Below are 14,635 nucleotides of genomic sequence, written 5' to 3'. Positions count from 1 at the left end.
GGAAACAGGAAACCTATCTTGCCTCAGAGAAAATCCCCAAAGGAAAGATAGCCCCCCACAAATATTGATGGTGAGAGGAGGGGAAAATAACATACGCAGAAATGAAATCAGATTTTAGCATAGGAGGCCAGTCTAGCTTGATAGATAGGACAGGAAAGGATACTGTGCGGTCAGTATAAAAATTTACAAAATCTCCACACCTGACTAAAGGTGTGGAGGGTAAATCTGCTTCCTAGAGCTTCCAGCTAACAGAAAAAATCCATACTGACAAGCTGGACAAATATAAAATGCACAGAACAATAAGTCCACAACATGTGGACTGAAATGAGCAAAGCCAGAACTTATCTTTGCAGAACTGGTCAGGAAACCAGGAGAATCCAAGCAGAGATGTGAATCCAGCCAGGAAACATTGACAAGTGGCACAGGCTGAAGAAAGAGCCAGACTTAAATAGCGGACGATAAGTGGAGGCAGCTGATGACAGCTAACTCCAAGGAGCAGCCATACCACTAGAAACCACAAGAGGGAGCCCAAGAGCAGAACTCACAAAAGTGCCACTTACAACCACCGGAGGGAGCCCAAGAGCGGAATTCACAACAGTTACCCATCGCCTTGAGTCCATCATGAAAGACCGAGCTCAAGTGCAAAAACTCGAGTGACCTGTCCGAGGCCCTCTGCCGCTGCCGGGAAGAGCCCAAAAAAGAGAGGCAGAGACAGAGGATTGGGACAAGGGAACACCTGGTGGACCAGCTTCCTGGTTTCCAGTCTGTGTTGCAGGCCCACTTGCTGCAGCGCTGCTGGATGGCTGGGATGGGTCCGTGGCTGTTTGACGAAGGACCGCTCCAGAACTAGAGTCAAGAGTGCTGCTCCATGTGCTGTGAAAAAAAACAACAAAAAATATTTGTACCAAACATTTTCAATAGTAAAGCGCCAACTCCTGTGGAATAGAAAATACAGATTAGGCAATACAACACAACCCATTACACCACAAAAAATACTTACATTCTCTGGGCAAGGACTGGTCTCAAAAATGCAAGTATGCGGTGATATTTGTATTTGCGGATCCTTGCTCCACAACCACTAGGAACCCGGCTCTCTTGACGAAGGTCTTTGTTGAAGCAATCCTTCATCGAACGCCAATGTGTTTTGACTTTGAGCACTGTTGAAAAATATAAAGAATGATTAGACAATGCTCTTTTGACTGTGATCCCACAACTGTGTGTGATCAGAGAAACTCTCAGGAGTTTCTCTGATCACACACAGGTGTGTGATCCTGGCCAAGGTCACTGCTGCAGCACGCATTGCAATACTTACAAAATGCATTTTGGAACCGAGTCGGGGCATTGTCCCAGACATCCCACATCGCTTTGGCCACCTCATTCCATAGCTGCCGGATCATCACGTTGTCCGAGTGCTGCGGAACCCAGGTGTCCCTGTTATGATACGGTGGTCTAGGAGCAACATGGAACGAGCTCTGAAGGAAGTGGTAACTGTACTGACCACAGTCCCTAAGCTCAACACAACACTAGAAGTAGCCGTGGAATGCTCCTAACTCTCCCTAGGCATCTCGTCACATCCTAAGAGCTAACTACCCCTAAAGAAAGAAGCAGGAAAGCTATCTTGCCTCAGAGAAAATCCCCAAAGGATAGATTAGCCTCCCACAAATAATGACTGTGAGTGGAGAGGGAAAAGACATACACAGAATGAAACCAGGATGAGCACAGGAGGCCAGTCTAGCTAAATAGATAGGACAGGATGTAATACTGTGCGGTCAGTATAAAACACTACAAAAATCCACGCAGAGTTTACAAAAAATCTCCACACCTGACTAAAGGTGTGGAGGGCAAATCTGCCTCCCAGAGCTTCCAGCAAGACAGAATTAATTCACACTGATAAGCTGGACAAACATAGAAAGCACAGAATGGATAAGTCCACAATCTATGGACAGAAAAGAGCAAGCAAAAACTTAGCTTTGCTGAACTGGTCAGGATAACAGGGAACTCCAAAGAGATGTGAATCCAACCAGGAACCATTTACAAGTGGCACTGGCTGAAGAAAGAGCCAGGCCTAAATAGCCGAGCAGAAGAGACGATAAGTGGAGGCAGCTGATGACAGCTAACTCCAAGGAGCAGCCATACCACTAGAAACCACAAGAGGGAGCCCAAGAGCAGAACTCACAAAAGTGCCACTTACAACCACCGGAGGGAACCCAAGAGCGGAATTCACAACAGTACCCCCCCCTCTTGAGGAGAGGTCACCGAACCCTCACCAGAGCCCCCAGGCCGATCAGTACGAGCCAAGTGAAAAGCACGAACCAAATCGGTGGCATGGACATCGGAGGCAACAACCCAAGAATTATCCTTCTGGCCATAACACTTCCACTTAACAAGATACTGAAGCCTCCGCCTCGAAAAACGAGAATCCAAAATCTTCTCAACCTCATATTCCAACTCTCCCTCAACCAACACCGGGGCAGGAGGGTCAACCGAGGGAACAACGGGCACCACATATCTCCGCAACAAAGATCTATGGAAAACATTATGAATGGCAAAAGAGGCTGGAAGAGCCAAACGAAAAGACACCGGATTAATAATTTCAGAAATTTTATTAGGACCAATAAACCGAGGCTTAAACTTAGGAGAAGAAACCTTCATAGGAACATGACGAGAAGACAACCAAACCAAATCCCCCACACGAAGCCGGGGACCAACACACCGATGGCGGTTAGCAAAACGTTGAGCCCTCTCCTGAGACAACGTCAAATTGTCCACCACATGAGTCCAAATCTGCTGCAGCCTGTCCACCACAGAATCAACACCAGGACAATCAGAAGGCTCAACCTGCCCAGAAGAAAAACGAGGATGAAAACCAAAATTACAAAACAAAGGTGAAATCAAATTAGCCAAACTAGCCCGATTATTAAGGGCAAACTTGGCCAACGGCAAGAAAGACACCCAATCATCCTGATCAGCAGACACAAAGCATCTCAAATAGGTCTCCAAGGTCTGATTAGTTCGCTCAGTTTGGCCATTAGTCTGAGGATGAAACGCCGAAGAAAAAGACAAATCAATGCCCACCTAGCACAAAATGCCCGCCAAAATCTAGAGACAAACTGAGAACCTCTGTCAGACACAATATTCTCCGCAATGCCATGCAAACGAACCACATGCTGAAAAAATAATGGAACCAGATCTGAGGAGGAAGGCAACTTAGGCAAAGGTACCAGATGGACCATTTTAGAGAACCGGTCACAAACAACCCAGATAACAGACATCTTCTGGGAAACAGGAAGATCCGAAATAAAATCCATGGAAATATGCGTCCAGGGCCTCTCAGGGACCGGCAAAGGCAAAAGGAACCCACTAGCGCGGGAACAGCAAGGCTTTGCCCGGGCGCAAGTCCCACAGGACTGCACAAAAGCACGCACATCGCGCGACAAGGAAGGCCACCAAAAGGACCTAGCAACCAAATCTCTGGTACCAAAAATCCCCAGGATGACCAGCCAACACTGAACAATGAACCTCAGAAATTACCTTACTTGTCCATCTATCAGGAACAAACCACTTCCCCACTGGACAGCGGTCAGGCCTATGTTGTGAATTCTGTTGTCAAGCTCCCTCCTGTGGTCATGAATGGTACTTCGGCTGGTTCTGTCCATGGGCTTCCTCTGCTGGTTGTGAGTGGAGCTGCTGCTTCTGAGTTTCCTTCCACAGGTGACGAGGTTAATTCGTTAGCTGGCTGCTCTATTTAACTCCACTTAGATTATTGCTCCATGCCACCTGTCAATGTTCCAGTATTGGTCTAGTTCTCTCCTGGATCGTTCTTGTGACCTGTTCTCCCAGCAGAAGCTAAGTTCCTGCTTGTTTTTCTCTGTTTTGCTATTTTTCTGTCCAGCTTGCTATTTTGATTTTTGTCTTGCTTGCTGGAAGCTCTGGGACGCAGAGGGAGCGGCTCTGGGACGCAGAGGGTCTTTTGGCGCCCTCTGCGTGGTCTTTTTGTAGTTTTTTGTGCTGACCGTAAAGTTACCTTTCCTATCCTCGGTCTGTTCAGTAAGTCGGGCCTCACTTTGCTAAATCTATTTCATCTCTGTGTTTGTAATTTTCATCTTTACTCACAGTCATTATATGTGGGGGGCTTCCGTTTCCTTTGGGGAATTTCTCTGAGGCAAGGTAGGCTTTATTTTTCTATCTTTAGGGCTAGCTAGTTTTTTAGGCTGTGTCGAGTTGCATAGGGAGCGTTAGGAGCAATCCACGGCTATTTCTAGTGTGTGTGATAGGATTAGGGATTGCGGTCAGCAGAGTTCCCACGTCTCAGAGCTCGTCCTATATTATTAGTAACTATCAGGTCATTCCGTGTGCTCTTAACCACCAGGTCCATTATTGTCCTTACCACCAGGTCATAACAGGCCTATCAGCCTTAAATTCCTGAAGCACCCACCGCAAATCAGAGGAGATAGCAGAAAGAATCACCCCCTCCTTAAGAATGCCAACCGGCTCAAGGACTCCAGGAGAATCAGGCGAAAAACTCCTAGAGAGGGCATCAGCCTTAACATTCTTAGATCCCGGAAGATACGAGACCACAAAATCAAAACGGGAGAAAAACAGGGACCATCGAGCCTGTCTAGGATTCAGCTGCTTGGCCGACTCAAGGTAAATCAGATTATTATGATCGGTCAGGACCACAACACGGTGTTTAGCTCCCTCAAGCCAATGTCGCCACTCCTCAAACGCCCACTTCATAGCCAACAACTCCCGATTGCCGACATCATAATTGCGTTCCGCAGGCGAAAACTTTCTGGAAAAAAAAGCACACGGTTTCATCAAAGAACCATCAGACTCCCTCTGAGACAAAACGACCCCTGCCCCAATCTCAGAAGCGTCGACCTCAACCTGAAAAGGAAGAGAAATATCCGGCTGACGCAACACAGGGGCAGAAGTAAATCGGCGTTTAAGCTCCTGAAAGGCCTCAACAGCCTCAGAGGACCAATTCGTCACATCAGCGCTATTCTTCGTCAAATCAGTAAGGGGCTTAACCCCTTCATGACCCAGCCTATTTTGACCTTAAAGACCTTGCCGTTTTTTGCAATTCTGACCAGTGTCCCTTTATGAGGTAATAACTCAGGAACGCTTCAACGGATCCTAGCGGTCCTGAGATTGTTTTCTCGTGACATATTGGGCTTCATGTTAGTGGTAAATTTAAGTCAATAAATTCTGTGTTTATTTGTGATAAAAACGGAAATTTGGCGAAAATTTTGAAAATTTTGCAATTTTCACATTTTGAATTTTTATTCTGTTAAACCAGAGAGTTATGTGACACAAAATAGTTAATAAATAACATTTCCCACATGTATACTTTACATCAGCACAATTTTGGAAACAAATTTTTTTTTTGCTAGGAAGTTATAAGGGTTAAAATTTGACCAGCGATTTCTCATTTTTACAACGAAATTTACAAAACCATTTTTTTAGGGACCACCTCACATTTGAAGTCAGTTTGAGGGGTCTATATGGCTGAAAATACCCATATGTGACACCATTCTAAAAACTGCACCCCTCAAGGTACTCAAAATCACATTCAAGAAGTTTATGAACCCTTCAGGTGCTTCACAGCAGCAGAAGCAACATGGAAGGAAAAAATGAACATTTAACTTTTTAGTCACAAAAATTATCTTTTAGCAACAATTTTTTTATTTTCCCAATGGTAAAAGGAGAAACTGAACCACGAAAGTTGTTGTCCAATTTGTCCTGAGTACGCCGATACCTCATATGTGGGGGTAAACCACTGTTTGGGCGCACAGCAGGGCTTGGAAGGGAAGGAGTGCCATTTGACTTTTTGAATGAAAAATTGGCTCCACTCTTTAGCGGACACCATGTCACGTTTGGAGAGCCCCCGTGTGCCTAAAAATTGGAGCTCCCCCACAAGTGACCCCATTTTGGAAACTAGACCCCCCAAGGAACTTATCTAGATGCATATTGAGCACTTTAAACCCCCAGGTGCTTCACAGACGTTTATAACGCAGAGCCATGAAAATAAAAAATAATTTTTCTTTCCTCAAAAATGATTTTTTAGCCTGGAATTTCCTATTTTGCCAAGGGTAATAGGAGAAATTGGACCCCAAATGTTGTTGTCCAGTTTGTCCTGAGTACGCTGATACCCCATATGTGGGGGCAAACCACTGTTTGGGCGCACGGCAGGGCTCGGAAGGGAAGGCACGCCATTTGGCTTTTTAAATGGAAAATTAGCTCCAATCATTAGCGGACACCATGTCACGTTTGGAGAGCCCCTGTGTGCCTAAACATTGGAGATCCCCCAGAAATGACCCCATTTTGGAAACTAGACCCCCAAAGGAACTAATCTAGATGAGTGGTGAGGTCTTTGAACCCCCAAGTGCTTCACAGAAGTTTATAACGCAGAGCCATGAAAATAAAAAAAATAAATTATTTTCTCAAAAATGATCTTTTAGCCTGCAATTTTTTATTTTCCCAAGGGTAACAGGAGAAATTTGACCCCAAACGTTGTTGTCCAGTTTCTCCTGAGTATGCTGATACCCCATATGTGGGGGTAAACCACTGTTTGGGCACATGCCGGGGCTCGGAAGTGAAGTAGTGACGTTTTGAAATGCAGACTTTGATGGAATGCTCTGTGGGCGTCACGTTGCGTTTACAGATACTCTGATGTGGCTTAACAGTAGAACCCCCCCACAAGTGACCCCATTTTGGAAACTAGACCCCGAAGGAACTTATCTAGATGTGTGGTGAGCACTTTGAACCCCCAAGTGCTTCACAGAAGTTTATAATGCAGAGCCGTGAAAATAATAAATACATTTTCTTTCCTCAAAAATAATTATTTAGCCCAGAATTTTTTAATTTTCCCAAGGGTAACAGGAGAAATTTGACCCCAATATTTGTTGTCCAGTTTCTCCTGAGTACGGTGATACCCCATATGTGGGAGTAAACTACTGTTTGGGCACATGCCGGGGCTCGGAATTGAAGTAGTGACGTTTTGAAATGCAGACTTTGATGGAATGCTCTGCGGGCATCACGTTGCGTTTGCAGAGCCACTGATGTGGCTAAACAGTAGAAACCCCCCACAAGTGACCCCATTTTGGAAACTAGACCCCGAAAGGAACTTATCTAGATGTGTGGTGAGCACTTTGAACCACCAAGTGCTTCATAGAAGTTTATAATGCAGAACCGTGAAAATAATAAATACGTTTTCTTTCCTCAAAAATAATTATTTAGCCCAGAATTTTTTATTTTCTCAAGGGTTACAGGAGAAATTGGACCCCAATAGTTGTTGTCCAGTTTCTCCTGAGTACGCTGATACCCCATGTGTGGGGGTAAACCACTGTTTGGGCACACGTCGGGGCTCAGAAGGGAAGTAGTGACTATTGAAATGCAGAATTTGATGGAATGGTCTGCGGGCGTCACGTTGCATTTGCAGAGCCCCTGGTGTTCCTAAACAGTAGAAACCCCCCCAAGTGACCCCATTTTAGAAACTAGACCCCCCAAGGAACTTATCTAGATATGTGGTGAGCACTTTGAACCCCCAAGTGCTTCACAGACGTTTACAACGCAGAGCCGTGAAAATAAAAAATCATTTTTCTTTCCTCAAAAATGATGTTTTAGCAAGCATTTTTTAATTTTCACAAGGGTAACAGGAGAAATTGGACCCCAGTAATTGTTGCACAGTTTATCCTGAGTATGCTGGTACCCCATATGTGGGGGTAAACCACTGTTTGGGCACACGTCGGGGCTCGGAATTGAGGGAGCCCCATTTGACTTTTTGAATACGAGATTGGCTGGAATCAATGGTGGCGCCATGGTGCGTTTGGAGACCCCTGATGTGCCTAAACAGTGGAAACCCCTCAATTCTACCTCCAACACTAACCCCAACACACCCCTAACTCTAATCCCAACTGTAGCCATAACCCTAATCACAACCCTAACCCCAACACACCCGTAACCACAACACTAACCCCAATACACCCCTAACCCTAACCACAACCCTAATTCCAACCCTAACCCTAAGGCTATGTGCCCACGTTGCGGATTCGTATTCAGCATCATTTTTGAAAAATCCGCGGGTAAAAGGCACTGCGTCTTACCTGCGGATTTTCTGCGGATTTCCAGTGTTTTTTGTGCGGATTTCACCTGCGGATTCCTATTGAGGAACAGGTGTAAAACGCTGCGGAATCCGCACAAACAATTGACATGCTGCGGAAAATACAACACAGCAATTCCGCGCGGTATTTTCCGCACCATGGGCACAGCGAATTTGGTTTTCCATAGGTTTACATGGTACTGTAAACCTGATGGAACTCTGCTGCGAATCCGCAGCGGCCAATCCGCTGCAGATCCGCAGCCAAATCCGCACCGTGTGCACATAGCCTAATTCTAAAGGTATGTGCACACGCTGCGGAAAACGCTGCGGATCCGCAGCAGTTTCCCATGAGTTTACAGTTCAATGTAAACCTATGGGAAACAAAAATCGCTGTACACATGCTGCGGAAAAACTGCACGGAAACGCAGCGGTTTACATTCCGCAGCATGTCACTTCTTTGTGCGGATTCCGCAGCGGTTTTACAACTGCTCCAAAAGAAAATCGCAGTTGTAAAACCGCAGTGAAATGCGCAGAAACAACGCGGTAAATCCGCCATAAATCCGCAGCGGTTTAGCACTGCGGATTTATCAAATCCGCAGCGGAAAAATCCACAGAGGACCAGAATACGTATGCACATACTGAAACCCTAACCCTAACCCTACCCCTACCCCTACCCCTAACCCTAGCCCTAACCCTACCCCTAACCCTACCCCTAACCCTAGCCCTAACCCTAGCCCTACCCCTAACCCTACCCCTAACCCTAGCCCTAACCCTAGCCCTAACCCTAACCCTACCCCTAACCCTACCCCTAACCATAACCCTATTCTAACATTAGTGGAAAAAAAAAATTCTTTTTTTTTTTTTGTCCCTACCTATGGGGGTGACAAAGGGGGGAGGTCATTTATTATTTTTTTATTTTGATCACTGAGATATAATCTATCTCAGTGATCAAAATGCACTTTGGAACGAATCTGCCGGCCGGCAGATTCGGCGGGTGCACTGCGCATGCGCCCGCCATTTTGGAAGATGGCGGCGCCCAGGGAGAAGACGGACGGACCCCGGCAGGATCGGTAAGTATGATGGGGTGGGGGGGAACACGGGGGGGGGGGGATCGGAGCATGGGGGGGTGGATCGGAGCGCGGGGGGGTGGAACGGAACACGGGGGGGTGGAACGGAGCACGGGGGGTGGAACGGAGCACGGGGGGTGGATCGGAGCACGGGGGGGGTGGATCGGAGTGCAGGGGGGGTGATTGGAGCACGGGCGTGATTGGAGCACGGGGGGAGCGGACACGAGCACGGGGGGAGCGGAGCACAGGACGGAGGGGAGCCGGAGCAGTGTACCGGACAGATCGGAGGGCTGGGGGGGCGATCGGTGGGGTGGGGTGGGGGCAGATTAGTGTTTCCAGCCATGGCCGATGATATTGCAGCATCGGCCATGGCTGGATTGTAATATTTCACCAGTTATAATAGGTGAAATATTACAAATCGCTCTGATTGGCAGTTTCACTTTCAACAGCCAATCAGAGCGATCGTAGCCACGGGGGGGTGAAGCCACCCCCCCTGGGCTAAAGTACCACTCCCCCTGTCCCTGCAGATCGGGTGAAATGGGAGTTAACCCTTTCACCCGATCTGCAGGGACGCGATCTTTTCATGACGCCACATAGGCGTCATGGGTCGGATTGGCACCGAATTTCATGACGCCTACGTGGCGTCATGGGTCGGGAAGGGGTTAACCACACTGGAAAAGTTGGCAATGAAATGGCGATAGAAATTAGCAAAGCCCAAAAATTTTTGAAGACCCTTCACAGATGTGGGTTGGATCCAGTCATGAATAGCTTGGACCTTAACAGGATCCATTTCTATAGACGAGGGAGAAAAAATAAAACCCAAAAAAGAGACCTTCTGAACTCCGAATAGGCACTTAGACCCCTTCACAAATAACGCATTATCACGAAGGATCTGGAACACCATCCTGACCTGCTTCACATGAGACTCCCAATCATCGGAAAAAATCAAAATATCATCCAAATATACGACCATGAATTTATCAAGATAATTGCGGAAAATATCATGCATGAAAGACTGGAACACAGATGGAGCATTAGAGAGCCCAAATGGCATCACAAGGTATTCAAAATGGCCTTCGGGCGTATTAAATGCAGTTTTCCATTCGTCACCCTGTTTAATACGAACAAGATTATATGCCCCTCGGAGGTCAATCTTAGTAAACCAACTAGCTCCCTTAATCTGAGCAAACAAATCAGTAAGCAAAGGCAAGGGGTATTGGAATTTGACCATGATCTTATTAAGAAGACGATAATCAATACAGGGTCTCAAGGAGCCATCCTTCTTAGCAACCAAATAGAAACCCGCTCCCAATGGTGACGAAGAGGGCCGAATATGCCCCTTTTCCAAAGACTCCTTAACATAACTCCGCATGGCGGCATGCTCTGGCACAGACAGATTGAAAAGTCGGCCCTTAGGGAACTTGCAACCAGGAATCAAGTTAATAGCACAATCACAGTCCCTGTGCGGAGGAAGGGAACTGGACTTGGGCTCATCAAATACATCCTGGAAATCCGACAAAAACTCAGGGACCTCAGAAGAGGGGCGAGAGGAAATTGACATCAAAGGAACGTCACTATGTACTCCTCGACAACCCCAACTAGTCACCGACATAGGTTTCCAATCCAGCACCGGAATATGTTCCTGTAACTGGAAATCCCAGTACAACAACATCATGCAGGTTATGCAACACCAGAAAATGGCAATCTTCCTGATGTGCAGGAGCCATGTACATAGTCATCTGTGTCCAGTACTGAGGTTTATCCTTGGCCAAGGGTGTAGCATCAATACCCCTCAAAGGAATAGGGCTCTGCAAAGGCTGCAAGGAAAAACCACAGCGCCTGGCGAATTCTAAGTCCATTAAGTTCAGGGCAGCGCCTGAATCCACAAATGCCATGACAGAAAAGGACGACAATGAGCAAATCAGGGTCACAGATAAGAGAAATTTAGGCTGTATAGTACTAATGGTAACAGACCTAGCGACTCTCTTAGTACGCTTAGGGCAATCAGAGATAACATGAGCCGAATCACCACAGTAAAAACACAGCCTATTCTGACGTCTGAATTCCTGCCGTTCTATTCTAGTCAAAATCCTATCACATTGCATAGGTTCAGGACTTTGCTCAGAGGATACTGCCATATGGTGCACAGCTTTGCACTCGCGCAGACGCCAATCAATCTGAATGGCTACAGACATAGATTCGCTCAAACCGGCAGGCGTAGGAAAGCCCACCATAACATCTTTAAGGGTTTCAGAAAGACCTTTTCTGAAAATAGCAGCCAGAGCCTCTTCATTCCATTTAGTGAGCACAGACCATTTTCCAAATTTCTGGCAGTATAACTCTGCCGCTTCCTGACCTTGACACAAGGCCAACAAGGTTTTTTCTGCATGATCCACACGAGAAAACAAACCCTGAACATCAATGCCAAAGCATACATCCTGAACCACCCAGATATCAAGAGGAAAAAAAGACAAACCAGAGCACAGAAAAAAAAATGGTTCAGAACTTTCTTTTCCTTCTTTTGAGATGCATTTAATTCATTTTTGGCCACTTGTACTGTTATGATACGGTGGTCTAGGAGCAACATGGAACGAGCTCTGAAGGACGTGGTAACTGTACTGACCGCAGTCCCTAAGCTCAACACAACACTAGAAGTAGCCGTGGAATGCTCCTAACTCTCCCTAGGCATCTCGTCACAGCCTAAGAGCTAACTACCCCTAAAGAAAGAAGCAGGAAAGCTATCTTGCCTCAGAGAAAATCCCCAAAGGATAGATTAGCCCCCCACAAATAATGACTGTGAGTGGAGAGGGAAAAGACATACACAGAATGAAACCAGGATGAGCACAGGAGGTCACTCTAGCTAAATAGATAGGACAGGATGGAATACTGTGCGGTCAGTATAAAACACTACAAAAATCCACGCAGAGTTTACAAAAAATCTCCACACCTGACTAAAGGTGTGGAGGGCAAATCTGCCTCCCAGAGCTTCCAGCAAGACAGAATTAATTGACACTGATAAGCTGGACAAACATAGAAAGCACAGAATGGATAAGTCCACAATCTATGGACAGAAAAGAGCAAGCAAAAACTTAGCTTTGCTGAACTGGTCAGGATAACAGGGAACTCCAAAGAGATGTGAATCCAACCAGGAGCCATTTACAAGTGGCACTGGCTGAAGAAAGAGCCAGGCCTAAATAGCCGAGCAGAAGATACGATAAGTGGAGGCAGCTGATGACAGCTAACTCCAAGGAGCAGCCATACCACTAGAAACCACAAGAGGGAGCCCAAGAGCAGAACTCACAAAAGTGCCACTTACAACCACCGGAGGGAGCCCAAGAGCGGAATTTACAACAGTCCCACAACGAGACTCGCTCATGGACCAGGGAGATGATATCGTTGTCAATGAGGCCCTCATCCTGTTCTGGAACCTAAAAAATAAATAAATACATTAATGTTGGAGACTAGTGTTGAGCATTCCGATACCGCAAGTATCGGGTATCGGCCGATACTTGCGGTATCGGAATTCCAATACCGAGATCCGATACTTTTGTGATATCGGGTATCGGTATCGGATCAATAGGGATGTGTAAAATAAAGAATTAAAATAAAAAATATTGATATGCTCACCTCTCCGGCGGCCCCTGGACATCATGCTGCTAACCGGGAGGCTTCTTTGTTTAAATTGCGCGCCTTTAGGACCTGGGAATGACGTCCCGGGTTCTGATTGGTCGCGTGCCGCCCATGTGACCGGCACGCGACCAATCAGAAGCCGTGACGTCATTCGCAGGTCCTCAATTCCTAGAATTAGGAGTTTTTGTGAATGAGAATGACGTCGCGGCTTCTGATTGGTCGCGTGCCGGTCACATGGGCGGCACGCGACCAATCAGAAACCGCGACGTCATTCTCATTCACAAAAACTCCTAATTCTAGGAATTGAGGACCTGCGAATGACGTCACGGCTTCTGATTGGTCGCGTGCCGGTCACATGGGCGGCACGCGACCAATCAGAACCCGGGACGTCATTCCCAGGTCCTAAAGGCGCGCATTTTAAACAAAGAAGCCTCCCAGTTAGCAGCATGATGTCCAGGGGCCGCCGGAGAGGTGAGCATATCAATATTTTTTATTTTAATTCTTTATTTTACACATCCCTATGGATCCCAGGGCCTGAAGGAGAGTTTCCTCTCCTTCAGACCCTGGGAACCATGAGAATACCTTCCGATACTTGATGTCCCATTGACTTGTATTGGTATCGGATATCGGTATCGGCGATATCCGATATTTTTCGGGTATCGGCCGATACTATCCGATACCGATACTTTCAAGTATCGGACGGTATCGCTCAACACTATTGGAGACATTAAGATGAGGAAAATAAAGAAAACAACAGAGACAGAAAACTGGCATGAAAATTCAACGTCAAGAAAAAAAAGGAGTCAAGAAAAAAAAGGGAAAGAAAGAGGAAAGTAAAGAAATGAACAGTGAAGAATAGTAAAGTCAGGATACAATAAGCAGTCAGCCAGGTATACTTACACGCTGCCGCCTGCCGTGGCAAATTGACGCCTCTGAAATTACTACATGTAGCGTTTACCGCGCCAAGCCGAAGACAACGAAACAACGCATGCATCGCGAAACGCGGCAAAACGCAACCAATAGTCCGTAATGTTAAAGATAGGAATACATGACGCATGCGGAAAATTGCAGCACAAACACTGCAGACACAACCGCAAATGTGAAACCAGCCTAATGTAATAGACAAACCATTATTTCTTTTATTTAGGGACTCTATAGCGACGTGGTCTGGCGCATAGCAAATGTGGTAACAATATTCAAAAAGGGCTCTAAAAGTGAACCTGGAAATTATAGGCCAGTAAGTCTAACCTCTATTGTTGGTAAAATATTTGAAGGGTTTCTAAGGGATTTTATTCTGAATTATCTCCATGAGAATAACTGTTTAACTCCACGCTCTGTCTGCAATAAACTTTCATTTATCCATGACCTCTTTATCAATAACAAACTCTCCTTCCTCGGCATCACTGAAACCTGGCTCACCCCTTCTGACACAGCCTCCCTGTTGTGAATTCTGTGGCAGAGCTCCCTCCTGTGGTCACAAGTGGTACTTCGGCTGATTCTCTCTGTGAGCTTCCGTTGGTGGAGGAAAGTGGTACTGCGGCTTCTGAGTTTCCTTCCTCAGGTGATGTGGTGAAGTCGTTAGGTGCTGCTCTATTTAACTCCACCTAGTGCTTTGATCCTGGCCTCCAGTCAATGTTCTAGTATTGGACCTGTTTCCTCCTGGATCGTTCCTGTGGCCTGCTGCTCTGCATAGCTAAGTTCCGCTTTGCTATTTTGTTTGCTGTTTTTCCTGTCCAGCTTGTCTATTTGTTTTTTCCTGCTTGCTGGAAGCTCTGGGACGCAGAGGGTGTACCTCCGTGCCGTTAGTTCGGTACGGAGGGTCTTTTTGCCCCCCTTG

General features: G+C 46.4%; 1 long non-coding RNA gene across 2 annotated transcripts in view; it reads right to left on the bottom strand.

Moving 5' to 3' along the window:
- Positions 1-351: 351 nt before the first annotated feature.
- Positions 352-14,635, bottom strand: part of LOC138670091 (uncharacterized) — a 92,638-nt gene continuing 78,354 nt past the window's right edge. Inside the window, exons 3-4 of one of the 2 annotated variants that reach the window (XR_011319298.1) lie at positions 1,001-1,157; positions 352-873 (exon numbers count right to left, since the gene is read on the bottom strand). This is a non-coding gene — a long non-coding RNA (uncharacterized lncRNA). Of the gene's footprint in view, positions 874-1,000; positions 1,158-12,489; positions 12,597-14,635 lie in introns of those variants that run through there. The other variant, XR_011319299.1, reaches the window with a different exon arrangement.

The sequence above is a fragment of the Ranitomeya imitator genome, chromosome 3, assembly GCF_032444005.1.
Source record: "Ranitomeya imitator isolate aRanImi1 chromosome 3, aRanImi1.pri, whole genome shotgun sequence".
Taxonomy (NCBI): Eukaryota; Metazoa; Chordata; class Amphibia; order Anura; family Dendrobatidae; genus Ranitomeya; species Ranitomeya imitator.
This window is presented reverse-complemented; position numbering and strand designations above follow the sequence as displayed.